Source organism: Quercus suber, unplaced genomic scaffold (assembly GCF_002906115.3).
Source record: "Quercus suber isolate HL8 unplaced genomic scaffold, Cork oak 2.0 scaffold_568, whole genome shotgun sequence".
NCBI classification, from domain to species: Eukaryota; Viridiplantae; Streptophyta; class Magnoliopsida; order Fagales; family Fagaceae; genus Quercus; species Quercus suber.
Window position 1 is genome coordinate 209,111 of NW_027070013.1, and position 11,991 is coordinate 221,101.

The window sequence follows — 11,991 nt, forward strand, 5'->3', positions numbered from 1 at the left end:
ATCCCTACTATTTGCGTCAGAGGAGTGTGACCTCTTCGGACAGAAGGCGACCTCTTCGGATTGTAATCACTTTTCCCTCTGTGGGTCCCTCTTCCAGATGGGTCTTGCCCTTACCAACTCCTTCTTCTCGGTCGCACAGTGGTCCTCATATGGGCTCTCGGCCCACTATGTTGGACTGGCCCCTTTTCCCCCCACAATACCCATGTGATTATGAGTTTTGAGAGTGATATTCATGTGTTTATGCGTATGAGTTTTGTGTTAGTGGATTTATTTGATGAGTGGGTTTATAGTTATTTCAATGGTGGCTATCTAAGTAGTAAAGATTTGAGAGTTTTGGTTTTTTAATATGAAATAGATGGTGAATATAATTTTTATTGATTAATTTAAGTTAGTTAAAGATTCAAATTGTTTGTCTTGGCAAATATTATGATTTTGGTGTCATGGGTGTCTTGATTATGTTGTGTAAATCTTGTGGAAACTACTTGTAAATACTAAGTTTTTAGTATTAGGGAGATGATCTACAACAAAATGTATTTCTAGTGACGAAAAAATTCGTCACTAAAAATCCATTTTTTTGTCACTAAGGACCTTTAGTGACAAATTGAACTTTTACTGACAAAAATCATTTCATCACTGTAGCCCCGTCACTAAAAGTCTTGGTGACGAAAAATTTCGTCACTAAAAGTCTGATTTGGTTTTTTTTTTTTAAAAACTTTTAGTGACAAAAACGTTTCGTCACTAAATGTTTTGCTCACTAAAAAGACTATTCAGTGACAAAAATATTTCGTCACTAAAAACACTTTAGTTTACTAAATCATATTTAGTGACAAATAATTTCGTCACTAAAACTATGTTCGGGTATATATAGTGACAAAAAAATTCGTCACTATACCTATTTTTAAGAAAATCCAGGCACATATAGTGACGAAAATTTTCGTTACTAAAACTATTTCTTACAAAATTTTGCTATATTTAGTGACAAAATTTTCGTCACTATAACAATTTTTTGTTGCTATATTTGTGATGAAAAAATTCGTCACTAAAACTTATTTTTTGTTTCTATTTTTTTCATGACTTTGATATTAACCTGTAAGTAACCTGTCATTACATTATTAAAACCTCACATTTGAATAACACATTTATAAAAAAAGATCCATACATTCCACAAGTAAAAAATAAAACAATTATCCAATTCAAACTCCTTCCATACAATAATTTTTTGCAATAATTGTTTGCAATACATACAATAACTCTACCTAAACCCTATTTTAGAACTAACAGAAGATGTCCTCATATGTCTTCAAGTAATGCCAAAAGTAAATCCCCTAAAAGCCACCAATAAGAAATCTGCACAAATATAAAAACAATACGTCGTTAAAATCATAAAGTAAAAACATTAACTATGTTATAAGAAACATTTCTAACAATGCATTAAAAGTAACCACACCAATAAATTAAAATCACAACTCCTAATATATAAGTTGTAGAAAGCAAATAAAGTACTAACCAAAAAGTGTTTTAACTTGAAATTGAACGACCCCCATAAGTAAGAGCATCATCATAACCTTTACTCCTCAAAAAGTTAAAAATATTCTTTTAGACCTCATCTTGCTTAGTTTGTGCCTCTTAGTCCTTAGCTTGCTCGTCTTGATCTCTAGCTCTTGCTTTTTTGAGCTTAATTATCTCATTTTCTAACCGTTGGATATACTCCACCGATGAATTAGAGGAGGCAGTGGTTACTAGAGAAGAGGAAGGTCTCATGCCAAGTCCTTTTACAATACCGGACTTCTTCTTAAACACCAAGTTTGAGATCTCCTCTTGTGTAAGCGAAATTGCATTAGGATCTTGACAATGATCTGCTTGCACTTTGAGAATATTTTCCTATCATTTGAAAGAGAGAAAGAATGCATTGACCCCTTCAATATATGGATGACTTAATCTGCCATCAAGTGTCTTACCCATTATCATCCAACTTTTATCCATGTTTGACTACAATTGCAAGGTGAATGCTACTTTAGTAAAATAAAGACAACTCATGCATAATGTATTCTAACATCTAAGTCTATAAGCTACTTAGATAAAGTTCTATCTCATTCATGAATGCACAAGTCTATATTAATACTTAAACAAATATACATTGCACACACAAATATGCACTCCCACTATTAGTTTAAACCACCTTATAACATCATGCAAGCCACTCGCTTACTCCAACACAACAACCTACCATAAAACCAATCACAAACATCACAAGTATAGAGTGTTTACAAGTATTGAAATCATTTAAAGTACTATTCATCACATTTAATCAACAAGTTCCATTCACATTTGCAAGAAATGAAAAACACTCCCAATATTAGTTTAAACCACCTTATAACACCATGCAAGTCACCTGCTTGCTCCAACACAACAATCCACCACAAAACCAATTCCAACATCACAAGTATAGAATTTTACAAGTATTTAAATCAAATAAAATACTATTCATCATATCTAATCAACAATTCTCATTCACATTTGCAAGAATTGAAAAACGCTCCTAATATGTATTTAAACCACCTTATAATACCATGCAAGCCACCCGCTTGCTCCAACATAGCATACCACCACAAATCCAATTTCCAACATCACAAATATAGAGTTTTATAATGTTTTTAACTAAAATTTACTTACTTTGCTCAAGCTAAACTTACAACTTTCAGAAAAAATCCAAAATTATTGCAAACAATGTGAATTTAGTCTACAAAAGAAAAGTTAAATTTATAAATACTTCAGTCTTAAAAATGATCCTCTCATAAGTTATTACACAGACTCATAGCTTACACATTTAAATGAAGTTTATTTTATAAATTGAAGTTTATACCTTGTGAATTAAAGGGTTGGGTAACTTTGGAAGTGGGATAAATTATCTGTGAGGCTAAATACTTAGGCTTGTCTAATTAATTGCTCAATTAGCAACTCAGCAATCTCTAATTCATAGCTATACACAATGTCAAGTTTTATGCTTATCATGATAGGTTCACTTGGAATTATCTAGGTTCTGACTAATCTCCTTTAGAGTTTGGAGAATTAGGCATTTTGCATGTTACAAGGTAAGTAGCTTTTTAATGGAATTTTTTAGAAAATAACCATGTTTAATAAACATTGTTTTTGGATGAAACACATCTTGAAAAATTATTTGTGAGATTATGTTTTCTTAAAAAGTTTTGTGTTGTGACCTTATTATATATGATTATATATAAAAAGCGCATCATATTTAATATTGCATATGAGGAAATGCATGAATTGTAGACATGGAAATATGAGAACCTTTGATTTAATCCTTTAATAATGAATTCATGGATTTTGTGGCATACTAGAAAATTTAAAGATGCTTACCTTGTCTTCTTACTTGGGAAATTGATACAAAATATTTTAACAATATACAAAATATTTTGACAAGAAATGGTTTTGAGGACTTTGAGATTGTTGTGGATATTTGGTTATTAAAATATCTTATGAAACTACTTGGAAGTAAACTATGTATTTGAATACATTTAACTTGTGAGCTTTTGATGTGGGTTTGCTTTTGTGCTATGATGTTGGTGATCACCCCCATCTTTGTGACAACGTCTTTGTGACATGTGATTTCCCCGTCTTTGTGACAACAAGTCAGGTTAGAGCCTTTCACTTTGCATGACACAGGTAAATCCTTGTGTGTGGGGGTGAAGCTGCTGCCCATAGGGCCAAAAGACCACATGCAAAAGGGGTACTATGTGGCGCATTATTCGTTGCTACCCATGGGGGGAAGAGGTAAATTCTTGAGTGTGTGGATAAGGCTAGGCAGGGTCAAGAGACCACATGCAAAAGAGATACTACATGGCGCATTATCCCCTGCTGCCCATGTGGGGATAGGTATATCATTGACGGTGTGGGTGAGGCTAGGTAGGGCCAATATATCACATGCTAAAAGAGGTATAATATTTGTGACATTTCCGTCTTTGTGGTGGCTTGTCGTGTGGCTTGGGTTGGCTTTTTAGTTTTTTGGAAAAATGTTGTTATGCTCACAGTATATATATTATGTAGTTTCATGATGATCACTTTTTTAGAAGCCTTGGGTGGCATTATTTGATCGTTCTTGTCATATTATTATTGAAATGATCTTACAGTATTCAATTAGAAATTTTTCAAACTAAAACATGCTTTGTAAATTATTCATTATCATAAAACTTGCATTTTCCTCACTCTCATTAATTATGCTACTTACTGGGCCTCGTCTTATCCCATTCTTTTACAAAAATTTTTAGAGTAGGCAACAATCATTTTGAGATAAGTTTTTATGGCTAGCAGTAGTTAGACTAACTATTGATGGAGGCTGGACTTTTGTGATAGAGATGTTTAGATGATGTATATCTTAGAATAGACTTGATTCTTTCTTTTCTATATGATAATATGTAATTATTTATTCAGACTCCATTCTTTTGTGGCCAATAGTCCTTATAATTATTGCATAGAGCTATGACTTACTTTGGGAGTGTCTTTAATGGAATTATTATGATAATTCTTGATGATGTACTTGATATGATTTATTTGGATTGAATTTTCAAAAATAAAAAATCTACAGGTACCTTTGAGACATTTTCCTCATGCTTTGGACCCTTTTGGACTTGGGACATAACACCTATAATCTTTGCAAATGTTTAAAAAAAAAAAATGGACATACTTTAACTTGTTTTCTTATTTTAGAGAAAAGGGCCTAATTAAAATGTATAGGATTTTTTTTTTTTTTTTTTTTTGGGTTGAAAAGGGAAATTTTATTAATTCATAAGAACTATATATACAAAAGGAACAGTCACGAGTCACTCTCACTTAGTACCCAATTTCATCAAGTCCCAAGCAAAACATTGAAAATAATTTTTATATTTTTTTTAAGACTTATATATAATATTCATTTTGTTGTATAATACTTTTGTTTTCTCAAAATATTGCTGAACACTTTGAAGCTTGATCTTCTTAATTCATATTTTACAATTTTTGGTCCTAAAATTAGTTTTCAAGATTTCAAATATTGAGTAGAATTGTTTTACTAATCTAGATTTTTCCGAATATGGAACTGCCTAGTTTTCAATATTTATAAGAGACTACAACATATTATTATATGTATTTCCGAATATGGAACTGCCTAGTTTTTCAATATTTATAAGAGACTATAACATATTATTATATTTACTATAAAAAGTAGACTTCACTTTTTAAATAATAATTTAAAACATAAAATACTTTCATATCCTAAAATTAGGAAAAATTAGCAACCTCTCAAACACTTTCTTAACCATTTAATTATCACAACTAAATATTGAATCCCAATGCATGTAACCACATTGATCATAAAAACATGACCAATGCATGTAACCACATTGATTTGAGAAGCATACCAGTGATAATACCAGTGATTTCAGTTTGCAACACAAGAGAAAGAAAAGGCTAGGAAGAAAATTCAAGCAAAAAAGAGCACTGAGTGGCTGGGAAAGGTTATTATGTATACTAGTCGTAGGCTCACACAATGCATGGAAATAAATAATTATTTTGTAAATATTATATAATATATAATTTGTTCTGTAAAATTTGCAAAAGGTAACTTGTTCTCCCTAAAAATTAAACAATTTCTATTCAGTCTAATTAGATCTGCTTCGGTCTAATTTGGTCCATTTTGGACTAATTGGACCTTTAATTGATTTTTTTTTTTTTTTTAGGGGTAGCCTTTTCAAGTTTAGTTCAAAAATTATTATTTTTTTCATAATTTTTGGATTGAAAAGTATGAAATTTTATATTTGGGCTAAACTCTTTAATTTTGAGTTAAAAAATACAAATAAAATAAACATTAGAAATTAGAAATATGAGCATTAAAAATGAAATAAAAATTATAAATATTCAAAATCCTATTCCGTCCACTTTGGTCTTATTTGATCCACATTGGTCCTATTCAATACACTTCATTTTTATTCGGTCCACATTTGTCCTATTCGGTCCATTCTGCCCACTTTAGTCCTATCCAGGTCATTCGGTCCATTCTATCCACTTTAGTTCTATTCAGAACACATTCGTCTTGTTCGGTCCATTCTATCTACTTCTTTCCTATAAAGTCGACGTTAGTCCTATTCAGTCCACTGGTCCTATTTAGTCCAATTTGGTCCTAATCTGGATTATATCCCATTTCTAAAACTGTTGGTGTTTACCCATTGTATTATCATACCCAAAACTCAAAAGGGTCTTCAATTTGAACCATCAAATTCAAAGTACATGTCTCAAATACCACTTACCAGTCCAACAATGTCATTAAGCTCCTGACACAAAACCACAAATATACAGCTACTAACCTACCAATGCTTTTTTTTTTTTTTTTAACTTCCTACACATGACAATCTTCTTGAGTCGGGCCATTACAAAATATCACAAACACCATTAGATAAGGTTTAATAAAAATAATAGAAAATTACAATAATAATAATAATGAAGTAACATTTTATAATTCCTAAAAAAACTCTCAACTACCAGTCCCAATGGCTTCCATAAGTTCCAAAAATCCCACTTATGATGACAAATTCATACTTTCAAATGAGGCATACAACATTGGATGCGTGTCCTGTAATATGGAAAGGTACATGTCATATAACCAAAAAAATCTCAATTTTATATAACATGCAAGATGCAAATGTGTAATCCGAAAATCCCTTCCATGATTATGAATTTAATTCTTCAAATGACACAGACCATATAACCAGTATTTCATTGGGTGTTTCCCCTTCATAACTAAATGAAAAGGTACAAATTATTTAACAAGAAAAAGTATCTCAATTTTTTACAAGGCACTTCTGTCTTGTAAATATAAGTGAACATTTGACCACCAAGCAGTAGTTGAAGAAGAGAGAACATAACAGGCAAGATACCAATCAATTGAATTTACTGACAATAACAAGCAGAAAGCTAAAAACAAGGACCAAAGCTTTTGGAAATAGTCCTCATGAATCCATTGCTTCATTAACTACATTTTTGTATTGCCTATCATCTGCAGACACAATGGATTACTGATACAGTCACCCTCCACTTCAAGACAAACTTTATTTAGTGTGTTCATATAATTATAAATTCTCAATGGGAAATAAACTAGGTGCAAGTTGAGCTTGAAAAATGGACACTTCAAATCAGAACTGACCTCCTGCAGATGAATCATGTACAAAAAAACTTGCAGCAACTATCAGATAGCAAAGAAGTATTAGTCCCTTAAAATGGTGGGAAGTACCTTCCTGCAAAAAAGCATTTGCAGCATATAGGAATGTGTATATAAAATTAACAGAAGTTAATAATAATTACAAAAGAAAATGGAATCCATAACAATTAAAGGAAAACTATTAGCACAAACTTGTTTAAAACAAAAGAAGTGAACAAGACAACTCAAAAAGATGTTGAAATATACAACTTCAGAATTTCCCATCATCCAGCTTAAATTAGAACCCATCATGACATTTATTACTTAAAATGCTTCCTTCTCTTATAAAAATTTGACCACATCATGGAGATTTGCTTTTCTATCACTGAAATACAAACCTGTAGCATTAAGGCTGCTACTAAGTTGTCTCAAAAAGCTGAAAGATTAAGTCCATAGCTTGCCCCATAATCCAACCAAGGACTACAGAAAAAGGAATCCGCAGCAATATAATAATGGTTTTTGCAGATATTGATAAAATAAAATAAAATAAAAATCTTCAATGAAGTAATACTAAACAGCACAATCATCAATACAAATGTATCTCAAAGGGATGCCAGTTTTTGGTGCTAAACATGTCTCCCTACTTGTACATTTCTATCCTTTCTTTTCTCTAAATTAATTTGTCTCAAAGGTTTCTTGCTCAAGCTGTAATGAACATCACATCACAGGCAGCAAAGATCACCCAAACGAAATTCAAGTTAAAAGGTATTAACAGGAGCACATCATTGACGGTGTATCAAATAAGTTTCAGACAGATGATGCAAAAAGAGCTGTGCAGAAAGTAGAAATTACTCATGATCAATATGATCATCACCAGCTCTCTTTTCCAGTTAAAATTTGTATCCATTTGCTGAGAGACAGCCAATGTGGTGCAAAACAAAAAACTTTGAAAGAGCTTTAATTCCCAAACTCTGGCAGACCATTAGCCTTGATATGAATTGAGATGTCTGTTATATGCACCAATTACTAACATATTTTTAACTACAAAAGACATTGTAGCTAAACTTCAAGCAACCAAAAAAATAATAAATTTACTATCTTGAGGAAGCAATAACACAAAGTGACTCATCAATAACATAATGATATATTGACAATTGAAACATCTCCAAGCATTTACTTGCTTCAAATATTGGTTCCAAGGTAATTTAGATTAAACTGTACAAATACTAACTGTAACTAACTCTTATTTTTTGGAAGTAAAAAATGTAAAATAGAAATTAAAAGGAACTCATATTGTTAATACCTACCACAAACAAAGCTATCTGTGTTGATGATCCTATTAAGACTCCTAATGTTATGTCCTGTGGAGAAGCTCAAATTGTTAAAACTCATTCTAAAAAAAAAAAAAAAAAAATGTTAAAAGTGAATGTTAGAAAGCTTACAAGCTGATCTTTCATGGCAAATGTGATAGCACTTGCATGATCTACAGCATTCCCCACAAGTGGGAGCAAAATAACACTAATAAATGAAAGTGGAATATTCAATGCAATAGATGTTCACTGCAAAACAATCACCCAATCAAAAAGTTGATTAAACAATTTCTTTTGATAAGTAAATAATTTCATTAGAAAAGGATAAGAGGGGACGCATATAAGGATGTGTGATCCCTTTTCAAAGAATACAAATCATAGGAAAGGAGAGTAAAAAAATCAATAAAAGACATCGAAGGGTTGTTGCCTAGCACATGCATCCAATCACATAAAGACTGCAAAGTGTGTTCTTTGATTGTAAAAGTAGGGAAGATCCACTTATTTTTTTTCTTATTACAGATTCTTCATGACAGAGGCACGGCTCACACACCTTGGCTGCTCTATGGCAATAAAAACGTCTGTGCCAAAATCCTAATAGCTCATACATAGATTTGGGCGTCAACAACACTAACCCAAAATATTTGAAAACAAAGAACCAAAAATTTGTTGTGACAGGACATTGAAGAAGCAAGTGATCAATAGACTCCACGCTGCTCTAACACATACTATACCAACCATCATCAAAAGCCTCCTACAAAGATTATTGAATGCCAAGATTTTTACAAGAGTTTGCAGTCCATACAAAGTACACCTCCATTCAAGGGGCCTTAGCCATCTATGTGCTCTTCCACGGGAAGAAAGAAACTGTGGAGCCCTTAAGGGCATTATAGAAAAAATTAAGCTCAAACATCCATTTTTTTCAATGATGTCCACAAGGCACAATCATTCCCTCACACAGAAGGTAAATTATCATAGAGTAACTCAAAAAAAGAAGAACCTGATTACAGCTCCCAATCCCAAAAAGCGTGAATAAAGAGGACTCCAATGTCAGATCTCTCCTTCATCTGGGTTGGCTAGATATGATGCTACCAATGCCTCCTTGTTCACCACCGAGGTGTAAAGGTCTGGGAATTCCTTGAGAGCATTGTCACCACACCAAATGCTTGACCAAAATCTCACTCTGAACCATCTCATACTTCAAAATGTAAAAAATTTGGAGGACTCACATCCCCTGCTTATACTTTTCCACAAGTCAAGTCAACCCCATATGGACCCTTGAATGGTTCCACTTTCCATCCTCCCAAATTTTCACCTTGCTTTGCATAAATTATACTTCTATACTGATGATTTGTAGGTGTTCGAAATCTATAAAAAAAAATAGAAGTACTTTTGTGCATAACTATGAATTATGGGTTTTACATATGTGAGGCCATTCGAGCACTTGCAGCAGTGGAGTTAAATAGCTATATAGCTATTTTAGCTCCACCAAAACACCAAATAGAAGCATGCAATAGTGGAGCTATACTTATTTTTTTAGCTCCATTGCTATAGTGCACATCTATCTATAGATGTGCACTAGAGCTAAGAGCTAAACAAAAAAAAAAACAATTTTTTACTCTCGGCCCGATTAAAATAATAAAAATGGTTCTCTCTCTCTTAATCACTCCATGCCTCTCTCTCTCAGTGCTGAAGCTCTCATCATCTCTCAAAACTCTCTCAGGCTAACTCTCTCAATGTTACTCTTTCAAGCTCCCTCATTCACCGCCACCGGCCCGACTCATCCTCAACATCGCCGCCACCGAAGCTCGATGTCACCGACCCACCAGCCGTTCCAAGCTGCCGAACAACCTTTGAACCACGCTACCATCTGCCTCAGACCCACGCCGCCGATCACCTCAGACCCACTTCTCTTCTGTTTTCTCTCTCTCTCTCCGTTTTTAGCTCTGATCGGGTCCCACATTACCCGACTCACCTCAAATCGAAGCAGTCCATTTCACTTTGCACTCATCATCACTGTTCATGATCACTGATCGATGATTGGCCCAAGTCTCATCGGCCGGTACCAAATCGGACAGAATATCAGGCATGGGTTTCAGTTTGGTTGTGTTGATTTTTCTGGGTTTTTGTTTTGTTCTTCTTCACTGATTTTGATGGGCACGATGGGGTTGTGGTTGTGTAGTGATTTTTATGGGTTTGATGATGGTTGTGGTGGTGTGTTGGTGGTTGACTGAAATATTATTTTATTGTAGTGTTGATATTATTTTATTTTGTTAAAAGGTAAAATAGCTCCACTGCTGTAAGGTGTGAGAAGGTAAAATAGATAAATTGACTTTTTGTGTAGCTAAAAAGCTAAAAATTTAGATCCACTGCTGTGGATGCTCTAAGATGTCAGATAGAAGCAAGATCTATCTGCTTTTGATGCCTATATTATAGTAATTCATAAGTCTTAGCATTTAAATAGATTTTAGTTTTTTGGGGGTGATACTGGAAAAGTTGACAAACAAGTCACTCTTAGTGCCACTCATACCGCTCCTAATTCAATTCTTTTGACTTTTTTTGGATCCTTTTCCTAGAATCTCCTCCCTTATTTTTAGGATTATTTTGTTATTTATATCAACTCTAAATTATTCTAGAGTTTGTAATAAAATCATGAATTTTTTAATGGGATTTCTTGGACGATAATTTATCAATCAAATTAGGAGTTGGAAGCCTTACTAGGTTAAATAAGATTCAATGAGCCAAGAGCCTTGTAGCTCAATTGATTTGCACCTTCTTGTGTTTCCAACTATCAAATTATCCACAAAAAAAGAGTCAAAGAGTCTCTACAAATATGATTCATTTTATTTAAAGAATTTAACCTTGAGCAATGGAATTATGAGTGATTTGCGTTATTGAAGAACTATGTGCCTAAAATGTTCTTCTCATCTCTCTCTTCTTGGTCTTCTTCTTCTTTGGGCTGATATTACTATTCAAGTCTGTAGTTCACACAACCCCTAAAAAAATTCTCTCTTTTCCTTCTTTACAACCCCAAACCAAATCCTTCTGCTTACATATCAAAACCCGAATTAAAACCTCATATACTTTGTCTACCAAATCACCCATCATACGAGATTTTTTAGGATATTATTTGCTTGTTGCCTACGAAATAATTGCAACCTGCTTGTTTTCTATTTCCCTTCTTTGCTATTCAATTCTGTGTCTTCAAATCATTTAAAATGTACAAGACTAAACCATAATGCATAGCTCTAAACCTCAACTTTAAAACCCTAGGCCCATTATAAGCACACCTAGAAATGTAACCATATACCAAGCCAGCATTTGATATAAAGAAAGCAAAATAATGTATTACAAGGTTTATTAGAGTGTCCAATTGCAATGGCTCCAAGATGTAAAAAGGGGAATCAGACTAGTTTATCTAAAAATATATTTATCCATTGATTTTTTATGCATATAATTTTTATGTTAAGTTGTTCTATAAAGCTATTTTAGAATTGT

The 11,991-nt window shown here is 33.0% G+C and overlaps 1 long non-coding RNA gene across 1 annotated transcript; it reads right to left on the reverse strand.

The window, feature by feature from the left end:
* Positions 1-6,252: 6,252 nt before the first annotated feature.
* On the reverse strand, positions 6,253-9,901 carry LOC136063738 (uncharacterized). The gene is made up of 5 exons (XR_010625357.1): positions 9,494-9,901; positions 8,629-8,745; positions 8,494-8,547; positions 7,193-7,283; positions 6,253-6,622 (listed from the first exon to the last, which is right to left on the reverse strand). It is a non-coding gene; the product is annotated as an uncharacterized LOC136063738 (long non-coding RNA).
* Between the last annotated feature and the right edge of the window lie 2,090 nt (positions 9,902-11,991).